Source organism: Pan troglodytes, chromosome 12, assembly GCF_028858775.2.
Source record: "Pan troglodytes isolate AG18354 chromosome 12, NHGRI_mPanTro3-v2.0_pri, whole genome shotgun sequence".
NCBI lineage: Eukaryota > Metazoa > Chordata > Mammalia > Primates > Hominidae > Pan > Pan troglodytes.
Window position 1 is genome coordinate 21,832,692 of NC_072410.2, and position 13,503 is coordinate 21,846,194.

The window sequence follows — 13,503 nt, forward strand, 5'->3', positions numbered from 1 at the left end:
ATCATCTGTGAACAAAGTTTTGTTTTTTTCTTCTCTCTCTCTCTATATATATCTTTTATTTTCACTTTTTATCTTACTGCATTAACTCTGATGTTGAATAGGAGTGATGTAAGAAGACATTCTTGTCTTGTTCCTGATTTTAGTGGGAAAATGTCCAGTTTCTTATCATTAAGTATGATGTTAACTGTGGGGAGTTTTTCTGGAGATGTTCTTTATCAAGTTAAAGAGTTCTGGCCATGCGCGGTGGCTCACGCCTGTAATCCCAGCACTTTGGGAGGCCGAGGCGGGCGGATCATGAGGTCAGGAGATCGAGACCATCCTGGCTAACACGGTGAAACCCTGTCTCTACTAAAAATACAAAAAAATTAGCCGGGCGTGGTGGCGGGTGCCTGTAATCCCAGCTACTCGGGAGGCTGAAGCAGGAGAATGGCATGAACCTGGGAGGCGGAGCTTGCAGTGAGCCGAGATAGTGCCACTGCATTCCAGCCTGGGCAGCAGAGTGAGACTCTGTCTCAAAAAAAGAAAAAAAAAAAAAAAAAGAAGTTCTTGATCCTTAGTTTTTTTTTTTTTGTTTCCTGCTTCCCCCTTCCAAGTTTTTTTTTTTTTTTTAAATCATGAATGGATGTTGGATTTTGTCAACATTTTTTGTGTATCAATTGATGTGATCATATGGTTTTTTCTTCTTTAGCCTGTGGATGTCATGTATTATATTGATCGATATTTCCAATGTTGAACCATCCTTGCATACCTGGAGTAAGTCCCATTTGATCATGGTATCATTCATTTTATGCATTGTTGGTTTCTATTTGCTCATATTTTGTTGAAAAATTTTGCGTGAGAGCTATTAGTCTGTAGTTTCCTTTATTTTAATATCTTTATTTGATTTTACTATATTACAGGAACGTTGGCCTCCTTACTGTAATAGAATGAATTCGCGTGTTCCCTCTGCTCTGTTTTCTGGAATAGATTGTGGAAACTTGTTATCATTTCTTTCTTAAGGTTTAGTAGTATTCACCAGTGAAACTATCTCAGCTTGGTATTTTTTTTTTTGCTTTGTTGCCCAGGCTGGTCTGGAACTCCTGGCCTCAAGCAGTCTTCCCACCTTGGCCTCCCAAAGTGCTGGGATTACAGGTGTGAGCCATTGTGCCTGGCCTGTAATACCCCTCTTTATTCCTGATGATATTTCCTGTTTTGAAGTCTATTTGTCTAAAATTAATACAGCTACTCCTGCTTTCTTTTGACTAATGTTAACGTAGTATACTTTTTCCATATCCCTTTACTTTTTTTCATTCCTTTACTTTTAACCTATGTGAGTCTTAAATGAGTTTCTTCCGGACAACATACAGTTGAGCCATGTTTTTTGTTTTTTGGTTTTTGGTTTTTAATCCACTCTGAAAATCTCGTTTAGTTGGTGTACTTAGACCTTTCATACTTGAAGAGATTTTTTTTTTTTTTTTAACTTTTTATGGAATCTTGCTCTGTCACCTAAGCTGGAGTGCAGCAGCGTGGTTTCAGCTCACTGCTATGTCTGCCTCCCAGGTTCAAGCAATTCTCCTGCCTCAGCCTCCTGAGTAACTGGGATTACAGGCACCCGCCACAACGCCTTGCTAATTTTTGTATTCTTAGTAGAGATGGGGTTTCACCATGTTGGCCAGGCTGGTCTTGAACTCCTGACCTCAGGTCATCTGCCTGCCTCAGCCTCCCAAAGTACTGGGATTACAGGCGTGAGCCACTGCACCTGGCCCTTGAAGGGATTATTGATGTAGTTGGATTAATATCTACTATGTTTGTAAGTGTTTTCTATTCATTGCATCTTTCTTTTTCTCTTTCTGTCTCTCCCCTCCCCTCCCCTTCCCTCCCCTCCCCTCCCCTTCCCTTCCCTCCCCTCCCCTTCCCTTCCCTCCCCTCCTCTCCACTCCCCTCCTCTTTCTCTTCTAAAAAAAAACCAACAAAACAGGATACATGTGCAGAATGTGCAGGTTTGTTACATAGGTATATGTGTGCCATGGTGGTTTGCTGTACCTATTGACCCATCCTCTAAATTCCTTCCCCTCACCCCCTACCCCCCAACAGGCTCTGGTGTGTGTTGTTCCCCTCTCTGTGTCCATGTGTTCTCATTGTTCAACTCCCACTTATGAGTGAGAACATGAGGTGTTTGGTTTTCTGTTCCTGCATTAGTTTGCTGAGGATCATGGCTTCCAGCTTCATCTATCCCTGCAAAGGACATGATCTCATTCCTTTTTATGGCTGCATAGTATTCCGTAGTGTATATGTACCACATTTTCTTTATGCAGTCTATCATTGATGGGCATTTGGGTTGTTTCCATGTCTTTGCTGTTGTAAATAGTGCTGCAATAAACATACATGTGTATGTATCTTTATAGTAGAATGATTGATATTCCTTTGGGTATATACCCAGTAATAGGATTTCTGGGTCAAATGGTATTTCTGATTCTAGATCCTTGAGGAATTGCCATACTGTCTTCCACAATGGTTGAAGTAATTTACATTCCCACCAACAGTGTAAAAGCATTCCTATTTCTCCACAGCCTCGCCAGCGTCTATTGTTTCCTGACTTTTTAATAATTGCCATTCTGACTGGCGTGAGATGGTATCTCATTGTGATTTTGATTTGCATTTCTCTGATGATCAGTGATGTTGAGCTTTTTTTCATACGTTTGTTGGCTGCGTAAATATCTTCTTTTGAGAAGTATCTGTTTATATCCTTTACCCAGTTTTTGATGGAGTTATTTAGCTTTTTCTTGTAAATATGTTTAAGTTCCTTGTAACTTCTGGATATTAGATCTTTGTCAGATGAGTAGATTGCAAAAATTTTCTCCCATTCTGTAGGTTGCCTCTTCACTCTGATACTAATTTCTTTTGCTGTGCAGAAGATCTTTAGTTTAATTAGATCACATCTGTCAATTTTGGCTTTTGTTGCAGTTGCTTTTGGTGTTTTAGTCATGAAGTCTGTGCTCATGTCTATGTCCTGGGTGGTATTGCCTAGGTTTTCTTCTAGGGTTTTTATGGTTTTGGGTTTTACATTTTAGTCTTTAATCCACCTTGAGTTAATAGTTAATTTTTGTATAAGGTGTAAGGAAGGGGTCCAGTTTCAGTTTTCTGCATGTGGCTAGCCAGTTTTCCCAGTACCATTTACTGAGTAGGAGATCCTTTCCTGATTGGTTGTTTTTGTCAGGTTTGTTGAAGATCAGATGGTTGTAGACGTGTGGTGTTATTTCTGAGGTCTCTGTTCTGCTGCATTGGTCTGTGTGCCTGTTTTGGTACCAGTACCATGCTGTTTTGGTTACTGTAGCCTTGTAGTATAGTTTGAGATCAGGTAGTGTGTACTAAAAATAAATAAATTTTTAGTAGTATTTTCAGCTTTGTTCTTTTTGTTTAGGATTGTCTTGGCTATATGGGGTCTTCTTTGATTCCATATGAAATTTAAAATAGTTTTTTCTAATTCTGTGAAGAATGTCAATGGTAGTTTGATGGGAATAGCATTGAATCTATGAATTTCTTGGAGCAGTATGGCCATTTTCACAATATTGATTCTTCCTATCCATGAGGATGGAATGTTTTCCCATTTGTTTGTGTCCTCTCTTGTTTCCTTGAGCAGTGGTTTGTAGTTCTCTTTGAAGAGACCCTTCACATCGCTTGTTAGCTGTATTCCTAGGTATTTTATTCTCTTTGTAGTGATAGTGAGTGGGAGTTCATTGATGATTTGGCTCTCTGCTTGTCTGTTGTTGGTGTATAGGAATGCTTGTCATTTTTGCACATTGATTTTTGTATCCTGAGACTTTGCTGATGTTACCTCTCAGTTCAATAAGGTTTTGGGCTGAGATGATGGGGTTTTCTAAATATAAAATTGTGTCATCTGTAAACAGAGACAACTTGATTTCCTCTCTTCTATTTGAATACCCTTTATTTCTTTCTCTTGTCTGATTGCCCTGGCCAGAACTTCCAATACTATGTTGAATAGGAGTGGTGAGAGAGGGCATCCTTGTCTTATACTGGTTTTCAATGGAAATGCTTCCAGCTTTTGCCCATTCAGTGCAATATTGGCTGTGGGTTTGTCATAAATAGCTCTTATTATTTTGAGTTATGTTCCATCAATACCTAGTTTATTGAGAGTTTTTAACATGAAAGGATGTTGAATTTTATCAAAGGCCTTTTCTGCATCCATTGAGATAATCATGTGGTTTTTGTCTTTGGTTCTGTTCATGTGATAGATTATGTTTATTGATTTGCATATGTTGAACCAGCCTTGGATCCCAGGGATGAACCTGACTTGATCATGGTGGATATGTTTTTTGCTGTGCTGCTGGATTTGATTTGCCAGTATGTTATTGAGGATTTTCGCATCGATGCTCATCAGGGATATTGGTCTGAAGTTTTCTTTCTTTTGTTGTGTCTCTTCCTGGTTTTGGTATCAGGATGATGCTGGCTTCGTAAAATGAGTTAGGGAGGAGTCCCTCCTTTTCAATTGTTTGGAATAGTTTCAGAAGGAATGGTACAAGCTCCTCTTTGTATTTCTGATAGAATTCAGCTGTGAATCCATCTGGTCCTGGGCTTTTTTTGGTTGGTGGGCTATTAATTACTCCCTCAATTTCAGAGCTTGTTATTGGTCTATTTTGGGATTCGACTTCTTCCTGGTTTAGTCTTGGTAGATGGTATGCGTCCAGAAATTTATCCATTTTGTCTAGATTTTCTAGTTTATTTGTGTAGAACTATTTATAGTATTCTCTGATGGCAGTTTGTATTTTTGTGGGATCAGTGGTGATATCCCCTTTATCATTTTTTATTGTGTCTATTTGATTCTTCTCTCTCTTCTTTATTAGTCTAGCTAGTGGTCTTGTTAATTTTTTCAAAAAACCATCTTCTGGATTCATAGATTTTTTTTTTTTTTGGATAGTTTTTCGTGTCTCTATCTCCTCCACTTCTTCTCTGATCTTAGTTATTTCTTGTCTTCTGCTAGCTTTTGGAACAGTTTTCCCTTGCTTCTCTAGCTCTTTTAATTGTGATGTTAGGGTATTGATTTGAGATCTCTCTAGCTTTCTGATGTGAGGATTAAGTGCTATAAATTTCCCTCTTAACACTGCTTTAGCTGTGTCTCAGAGATTCTGGTACGTTGTCTTTTTGTTCTCATTGGTTTCAAAGAACTTGATTTCTGCCGTAATTTCGTAATTTACCCAGGAGTCTTTCAGGAACAGATTGTTCAATTTCCATGAAATTGTGTGGTTTTGGTTGAGTTTCTTAATCCTGAGTTCTGGTTTGATTGCACTGTGGCCTGAGAGACTATGTGTTATGATTTTAGTTCTTTTGTATTTGCTGAGGAGTGTTTTACTTCCAATTATGTGGTCAATTTTAGAATAAGTGCCGTGTGGCACTGAGAAGAATGTATACACTGTTGATTTGGGGTAGAGAGTTCTGTAGATGTCTAGTAGGTCCACTTGGTTCAGACCTGAGTTCAAGTCCTGAATATCCTTGTTAATTTTCTGTCTTGTTGATCTAATACTGACAGTGGGGTGTTATAATCTCCCATTATTGTTTGGCAGTCTAAGTCTCTCTTTTTTTTTTTGAGATGGAGTTTTGCTCTTGTTGCCCAGGCTGGAAAGCAATGGTGTGATCTCAGCTCACTGCAACATCCACCCTATGGTTTCAAGCGATTCTCCTGCCTCAGCCTCCTGAGTAGCCCCCGCCACCACACCTGGCTAATTTTGTATTTTTAGTAGAAACGAGGTTTCACCATGTTGGTCAAGCTGGTCTTGAACTCCTGACCTCAGGTACTCCGCCTGCTTCAGCCTCCCAAAGTGTTGGGATTACAGGTGCGAGCAACCATCTCTTTTTTATTCATTGCTTTGTTCTTTCTTTTTTTAAAACCTTTCTTTTTCTGCCTTCTCTGGTTTTAATTGATTTAATTAAGTAAATGATTCTATTTGCTGTCTTTAGCATGTCAACTATACTTCCTTAAAAAAATCTGTAGTAGTTGTCTTAAGGTTTACAATATAAATTCTAAATTAATCTACATCAACCTTCAAACAATACTATACTGTTTCACATTGAATGCAGGCTTTATTTATTTTTTTGAGACAAGGTCTCACTGTGTCATCCAGGCTGGAGTACAGCAGTGTGATCAGTCATAGCTCACTGTGGCCTCAAACTCTTGGGCTAATGCAGTCTTTTCACCTCAACCTTTTAAGTAGCTGGGACTGCAGGTGCATGCAATTATGCCTGGCTAATTTTTACATTTTTTGTGAAAAATGTAAAAAGTGAGATGGGATTTCACTTTGTTGCCCAGGGTGGTCTCAAATTCTTGGCCTCAAGTGGTATTCCCAAAGTGCTGGGATTACAGGTTTGTGCCACTGGGCCCAGTCTAAATGCAGGTGTATTTTTTTTTTTTTTTTTTAATAACAGAGTATTTCCAAGTCTTCTCTGCCATTTTTATGACTTTACTGTTATTCATGTCACTTATCCATGTGCTGTAATCACCCAGTACATTCTTACTATTATTACTTTAGACGATTATCTTTTTGATCTATGGAGAATAAGAAAAATAAAATATTTTATTTTACCTTTATTCTCAGACACATTTCCTTTATATAAATTTCGGTTGCTGACCTATGTCATTTTCTTTCTCTCTGAATAACTTCATTTAACATTTTTTGCTAATTAGGTCTGCTGGAAATTATTTTCTCAGTTTTTGTTTAAGGAAGCCGTTATTTCTTCAATTTTGAAGGATAATTTCACTGGATATAGAATTCTAGGTTTTTTTTTCCTTTAAACATTTGAAATATTTTACCCCACTCTCTTGTTCGCATGCTTTTTAAAATGAGAAGTCTGCAGTAATTCTTATCTTTGTTCCTCAAGCTGTTTCTTCCCCCTATGGCTTCTTTTAGAACATTCTCTTCATCTTTCATTTCTGCAATTTGAATATGATTTACCAATTTTTTTTGACATTTATTTTGCTTAGTGTTCTCTGTTCTTTTTCGATCTGTGGTTTGGTGTCTGTCATTAATTTTGGAAAATCCCTGACCATTATCGCTTCAAATGATTACTGTCTCTTCTCCTATTATTCCAATTACGTACATCTTGTACCTTTTGGAATTGTTCCACAGTTGCTGGATGTTCTATTCCTTGTGCTCTCTCTCTCGCGCTCTCTCTCTCTCTCTCTCTCTCTCCCTCTCCCTCTCTCCCTCTCTCTCACTTTGCTTTTCAGTTTGGGAAGTTTCTATTGACTTATCTTCTAGCTCACTGATTTTTTTCCTTGACTGTGTCCAGGCTGCTGATGAGCCCATCAAAGGCAGTCTTCATTTTTCCTTGATTTTCTTTTCACGTCTAGGATTTCTTATTAATTCTTCCTCAGAGTTTCCATCTCTCTGTTTACCCATCTGTTCTTGCATATTGTTTACCTTCTTCATTAGAGCCCTTATTTATTGCAGTTATTTTAAATTCTGTCTGATAATTCCAAGGTTGTGTCATATGAGTTTCATTCCAATGCTTACTTTACCTCTTCAGACTTTGTTTTAGCGTGCATTATAGTTTTTTTTTTTTGGTCAAAAGCCAGACATAATATTTTGGGTAATAGGAACTGAGAAAATAGTCCTGAAGTATGAGTTTGGTGTTATTCTGGCTCAGACTTGGGCTGTGTTTCATCTTCACTGTAGTTGTAGGTGACAGAGCGTTCAGATTCCTCAGGTGTCCTTGTTATGGTCTCTCCATTTGTCTTTGGGCTTCTTTAAGAACTCCTTGGCTGAGCACTGTGGCTCACGCCTGTGATCTCAGCACTATGAGATGTCAAGGTGGGAGAATTGTCTGAGCCTAGGAGTTCGAGACTAGCCTGGGCAACATAGAGAGATCCCCATCTCTACAAAAAACTAAAAACATAAAAAAATTTAAAACAACAAAAAAAGAACTCTTTCTCAAATAGAGTCTGAGTCTTGCCATACTTCCAGCTGTCGTTACTGTCATTATACTGGAGCCTGTTGGTGTGGTGGTCAGGTATGGGGGAGGGGAAGAGTTCTATAATAGTAGCATAAATCTCAGTCTTCCATGGGCCTGTGTCCCTCGGTGTGACCTTCACAAGTGATTTCTGTTCCTCCTACCCTTACATCCCTAATGAGACAAGAAAGCTAGATGGAGTTAGCTTTCTTACTGACCAGAGAAGACTTTCTCTAGTTAATGAGAAATGCCCTTTTTGCATGGGCCAGGGAGGGTGGAAAAGGCTCTAGAAAATACTTCTCTGGCTGGGTCAAATGGTATTTCTAGTTCTAGATCCCTGAGGAATCACCACACTGACTTCCACAACCCCAATGTCCAACAATGATAGACTGGATTAAGAAAATGTGGCACATATACACCACGGAATACCATGCAGCCATAAAAAATGATGAGTTCATGTTCTTTGTAGGGACATGGATGAAACTGGAAACCATCATTCTCAGCAAACTATCGCAAGGACAAAAAACCAAACACCGCATGTTTTCACTCATAGGTGGGAATTGAACAATGAGAACACATGGACACAGGAAGGAGAACATCACACACCGGGGACTGTTGTGGGGTGGGGGGAGGGGGGGGAGATAGCATTAGGAGATATACCTAATGCTAAATGACGAGTTAATGGGTGCAGCACACCAACATGGCACATGTATACATATGTAACAAACCTGCACATTGTGCACATGTACCCTAAAACTTAAAGTATAATAATAATAATAATAATAATAATAAAGAAAATACTTCTCTGGTGCGTTGGCCTTTATTAATGGAGAACAGCCTGAGGATATTGAACAATGATTACTTTTCCCTTTGCCCTGAAAGGGCCAAAGAGGATCTTCCCTGGCTCTTCACGGTGAGAACCTGGTGGGGTTCCTGGTGTTAAAACCTATGCAAGTTGTGGGGTACCCTAGAGACTGTGGCTTTCAAGAGTTTCTTACTCTTCTTACACACTCAGCCTCCAGCAAGTTGCCAAAAATCACCATTTAAATATTCCTACGATTTATGGCTCCAGCAGAAGCTATAAACTGCTCCAGGGAAGCTGATCTTGGCTGTCTCTGGATTCTTCCATCTCTCTCTACATTTCGAGGTTGTGGTTTAACCTATGCCCTTCGTTCTCTGAATAGTCTGAGAAAAATCATGGCTTTTCAATTTGTTCACCTTGTCCTTGTCATATATATGGGAGTGATAACTTCCAAGCTCTTTGCATGTTGGAACTGAAACCGGAAGCACCCCTGTGGCTTTCTGATGGCTGCTCTGTCCACTTTCCCACCAGTTGAAGGGGCTGGGTTGGTCTTGACATAAAATGTCCTGACCTTTGCAAAAGCACCTGAGTCTTGTAGAGAAAAATTTCCACTCTTTCCAGTTAAAAAGTCACTACTTCCATATTGTGGCTGCACACCCTCCCTGCTGCTTTCATTTGATGTTGTCCAAAGTCCCTCCGGTTTTTATCAAACTAGATATGAGTTCTACAGCAGATCTCTTAATGTAGTTGAAAGTGCCAAGCATGTGGGGGTGTGGGATGAGTGGGATCTTTAGCCCCTTTCTGATCTTCATCAGCTTCCTTATCACCACCTGCTGTCCCAGTCCTTGACAGGCAAAGGTTTTATCAATCCCCTGCAACTGCAGCTTTAACCCTGTCCCCAACCTGATGTTCCTAATCACTGAGCTCCCCTGAGGTATGGCTAAGATTCTGTATTAAAGTGGCAGCCCCTTTATCCAGTAGACAGGTTTCCAGCCTCCTTTGTCATCTGGAACTTAGGAGCAAACTAGGAAGGGGGCAGGAATTCTGAGCAGCCTAAGGAGTATTTGCTAGAAAAGCTCAGTGCTCTTCCTTCTTTTCTGAGGGTTATTAAGTGGGCAGATTAAGGAGATTGCAGGGGTGGGGTGTGTTATAGCCTGGATGGGGTGAAGAGGGCCTCTGCTGTGGAGGGGATATTGGTAGCAACAGGAGGACTGATCAGATAAGTAAGTATTTTGAGAATCAGCCAGGCATGGTGGCTCACGCCTGTAATCCCAGCACTTTGGGAGGCCACATAGGCGAATTGCCTGAGGTCAAGTGTTCAAGACCAGCGTGACTAACATGGTGTACTAAAATACAAAAATTAGCTAGGCGTGGTGGCAGGTGCCTGTAATCTCAGCTACTTGGGTTGCTGAGGCAGGAGGATCGCTTGAACCTGGGAGGCGGAGGTTGCAGTGAGCCGAAATTGTGCCACCGCACTCCAACCTGGGCGATAGAGTGACCCTCCGTCTCTTTTTTTTTTTTCCCTGAGATGGAGTCTTGCTCTGTTGCCCAGGCTGAAGTGCAGTGGTGTGATCTTGGCTCACTGCAACCTCTGCCACCTGGGTTCAAGTGATTCTCCTGCCTCAGCCTCCTAGTAGCTAGGATTACAGGCGTGTACCACCACACCTGGCTAAAATTTTTTTTTTGAGAATAATGGAAGCCAGTTTACTTGGTGTTGGAAAAGGAGTTACAAATATGGAAAGAAATGAGAACTCTGTGGTATTGGATTGCAGTTGGAGGTTTTGGTGTGAACTCGTTTTTCTCTATGTAGATATATATGAAAATGCAAATACATGTAAATGTGTCAACAAATACGTGTATATGTGTGTGTGTATGTAAGTATGTATGTAAGTATGTAAATGCGTATGCAGTTGGCCTTGGAACAGTGCTGGGGCTAGGGTTGCCAACCCCCGTGCAGTCAAAAGTCCTCACATATAACTTTTGATCCCTAAAAATGTAACTACTAATAACCTACTGTTAACTAGAAGCCTTACTGATAAAACAGTTGGTTAACACATTTTTGTGTGCTATGTGTATTATATACTGTGTTCTTACAATAAAGAAAGTAGAGAAAAGGTTAAGAAAATTATAATGAAGAGAAAATATATTTACTATTCATTAAGTGGAAGGGATCATCATAAAGGTCTTCATCCTCATCATCATCTTCATGTTGAGTAGTCTGAAGAGGAGGACGGGTTGGCCTTGCTGTCTCGGGGTGCAGAGGCAGAAGAGACTCCACATGTTAGTGGATCCATGCAATTCAAACCCGTGTTGTTCAAGGGTCAGCTGTACACACATACACATGTACAGACATATATTTCCTGGCTCTGTACACTGAGGGGACCTGGAGGCACCCCATTAGCAATGAGCACACCTGGTTTCCCTGTACTGGCTTTTAAATACCATTAGTCACTAAAGAAACCAGAGTTTCTTGAAGAAATGGTGGCTGGTTCCAGGGCCAGAGTAGTGAAAGTACAAGATGAAGTTGGAATATTTTGTTGTCCCAGAAAATATGAAGAACGATGGGGACACATCCGAAGGACACAAAAGCCTGCTTGAAGGGGTTCCCACTGGCCAAACCTGGGACAATCAGGGCATCAAAATATATGATAGTAATAGATTATAACCCTTTGAGAAAAGGAGAAAAACATGAGGCCATACTGATATAAGTAAGAGAATAATGAAATATTTGGTGAGGAACAGGAAATTTGCATGGCTTCAGAATACTTCTCCACAGAATACTCGTTAATTACAAAGAAAAAGGAATAATTTTATAGTGCAGGAGCCTGGCAGCCCCAATTTGAGTCAAGTGATGAAAGCGAACGTTAGCAAGAATGGGACAAGTAGAGGTTATCTGCCACCTGATAGGATGTGGTGAAAAGAACACAGCATCACTTCTGTGATTCTTGCCGAAAATATATTACCTGAATCTAATCATGACCAGGCCTCAGACAAACCCAGACTTTGGGACATGCTACAAGAAAAACTGGCCTATAACGCTTCAAAAGTGTCAAGGTCATGAAAGTCAGTGAAAGACTTCTCCAGACCCACATAGTCCAAAGAGACTTGACAACTGACTGTGATTCTGAACTGGATCCATTGTAGCAAAAGGACATTATTGGGACATTTGGCAATATTTGAATGGGTCTTATGATTAGATGGCAGGGCCATATCAATGTTAATGTTCTGAATTTGATGGTTGTACTGTGGTTATATAGGAGGATACTGTGTTTGTACTAAATATATGACGGGGTGTTATGTAAGTAACTTGCCCCCAGTGATTCAGTTTTTCTTTACACTTGAGGTGGTTAAACTGTATAAAAATAGACATAGTAATTGCTCAGGCAGCTGTGGCCCTTATTCAGGGCCTATTAGTTAAGGATAATATGTGAAGTAAATTGAAGACCTAATCTTCTCAGCCATCTTAGCCATCTAGATTCCCAGGCAATCAAGGATCAGGATGCCTTTTTTTTTTGAAACTGAGGTCCTGCTCTGTCTCCCAGGGTAGGGCACAGTGGCATCATCACTGCTCACTGCAGCCTCGAACTCCTAAACTGAAGCCATCCTCCCGCCTCAGCCTCCTGAGTAGCTGGGAATACAGGCACTCGCCACCATGCCCAGCTAATTCTTTAATTTTCTGTAGAGATGAGATCTCACTGTATTGCCCAGCCTGGTCTCAAACTCCTAGGCTGAAGCGATCATCTGCCTCGGACTCTCAAAGTGCTGGGATTACAGGCATGAGCCACCACACCCAGCTTGGGATGCCTTTTTTGTTTTGTTGTTGTTGTTGTTTTGCCTGCCATTGATTTCTGATGCCACTCATTACAGGAAAGTGCTAATCCTGCACTCACATTTCGTGCTTTATGGTCTGTAAAAGACTTTGATAGGTTTTCTTTTCTTTTCTTTTTCTTTTTTTGAGATGGAGTTTCGCTCTTGTTGCCCAGGCTGGAGTGCAATGGTGCGATCTCAGCTTGCTGCAACCTCCACCTGCTGGGATCAAGCGATTCTCTTGCCTCGGCCTCCCGAGTAGCTGGGATTACAGGTGCCTGCCACCACGCCCAGCAAATTTTTTTGTAATTTTAGTAGAGATGGGGTTTCACCATGTTGGCCAGGCTGGTCTCAAACTCCTGACCTCAAGTGATCCTCCCGCCTTGGCCTCCCAAAGTGCTGGGATTACAGGCATGAGCCACCACTCCTGGCCGGTTTTCTTATTTACATCTCACAGTACCCTGGAGCAGGCAGGGATTATTCTACCATATTGGAGAGGAGGATAATGATGACAAAATAATAATAATGGGTGACATAGAGTACTTTTTATGGGCTTGCAATAGTTTAAGCACTTTGAATATTGGATACTTTAACTCATTTAATCATCCCAATTACCCTATGAAGTACGTAGACTGTGCTTATTTTATTTCACCAACAAGGAATCCAGGGCACAGACAAGTTAAGTGATTTGCCTAAGGCCCCACAGATTGAAAGTGGTGGAGCCAGGGTTTGCATCAGGCAGTCTTGAGTCCAGAGCCCCTGCTTATTTATGTACTGGGACTTAGTGCCTTAGCTAGGCTGGGCGACTGGTTCAGCACCCTTTGTTCACCTCTTCATTGATTGAGCAAATGAGTACTGAGTGCCTGTCAGGGGCAGGTCCTGCTGCAGATGCAGACAGAGCCCTTGGCTCCATGGAGCTCAGGCTTTGTGAGGTGAGTTGAAGAACTGGATGT

At 40.8% G+C, this 13,503-nt stretch overlaps 1 protein-coding gene across 5 annotated transcripts in view; it reads left to right on the forward strand.

The window, feature by feature from the left end:
* Positions 1-13,503, forward strand: part of TBC1D8 (TBC1 domain family member 8) — a 144,555-nt gene that overhangs the window by 47,891 nt on the left and 83,161 nt on the right. The gene's annotated exons all lie outside the window — the stretch shown is intronic.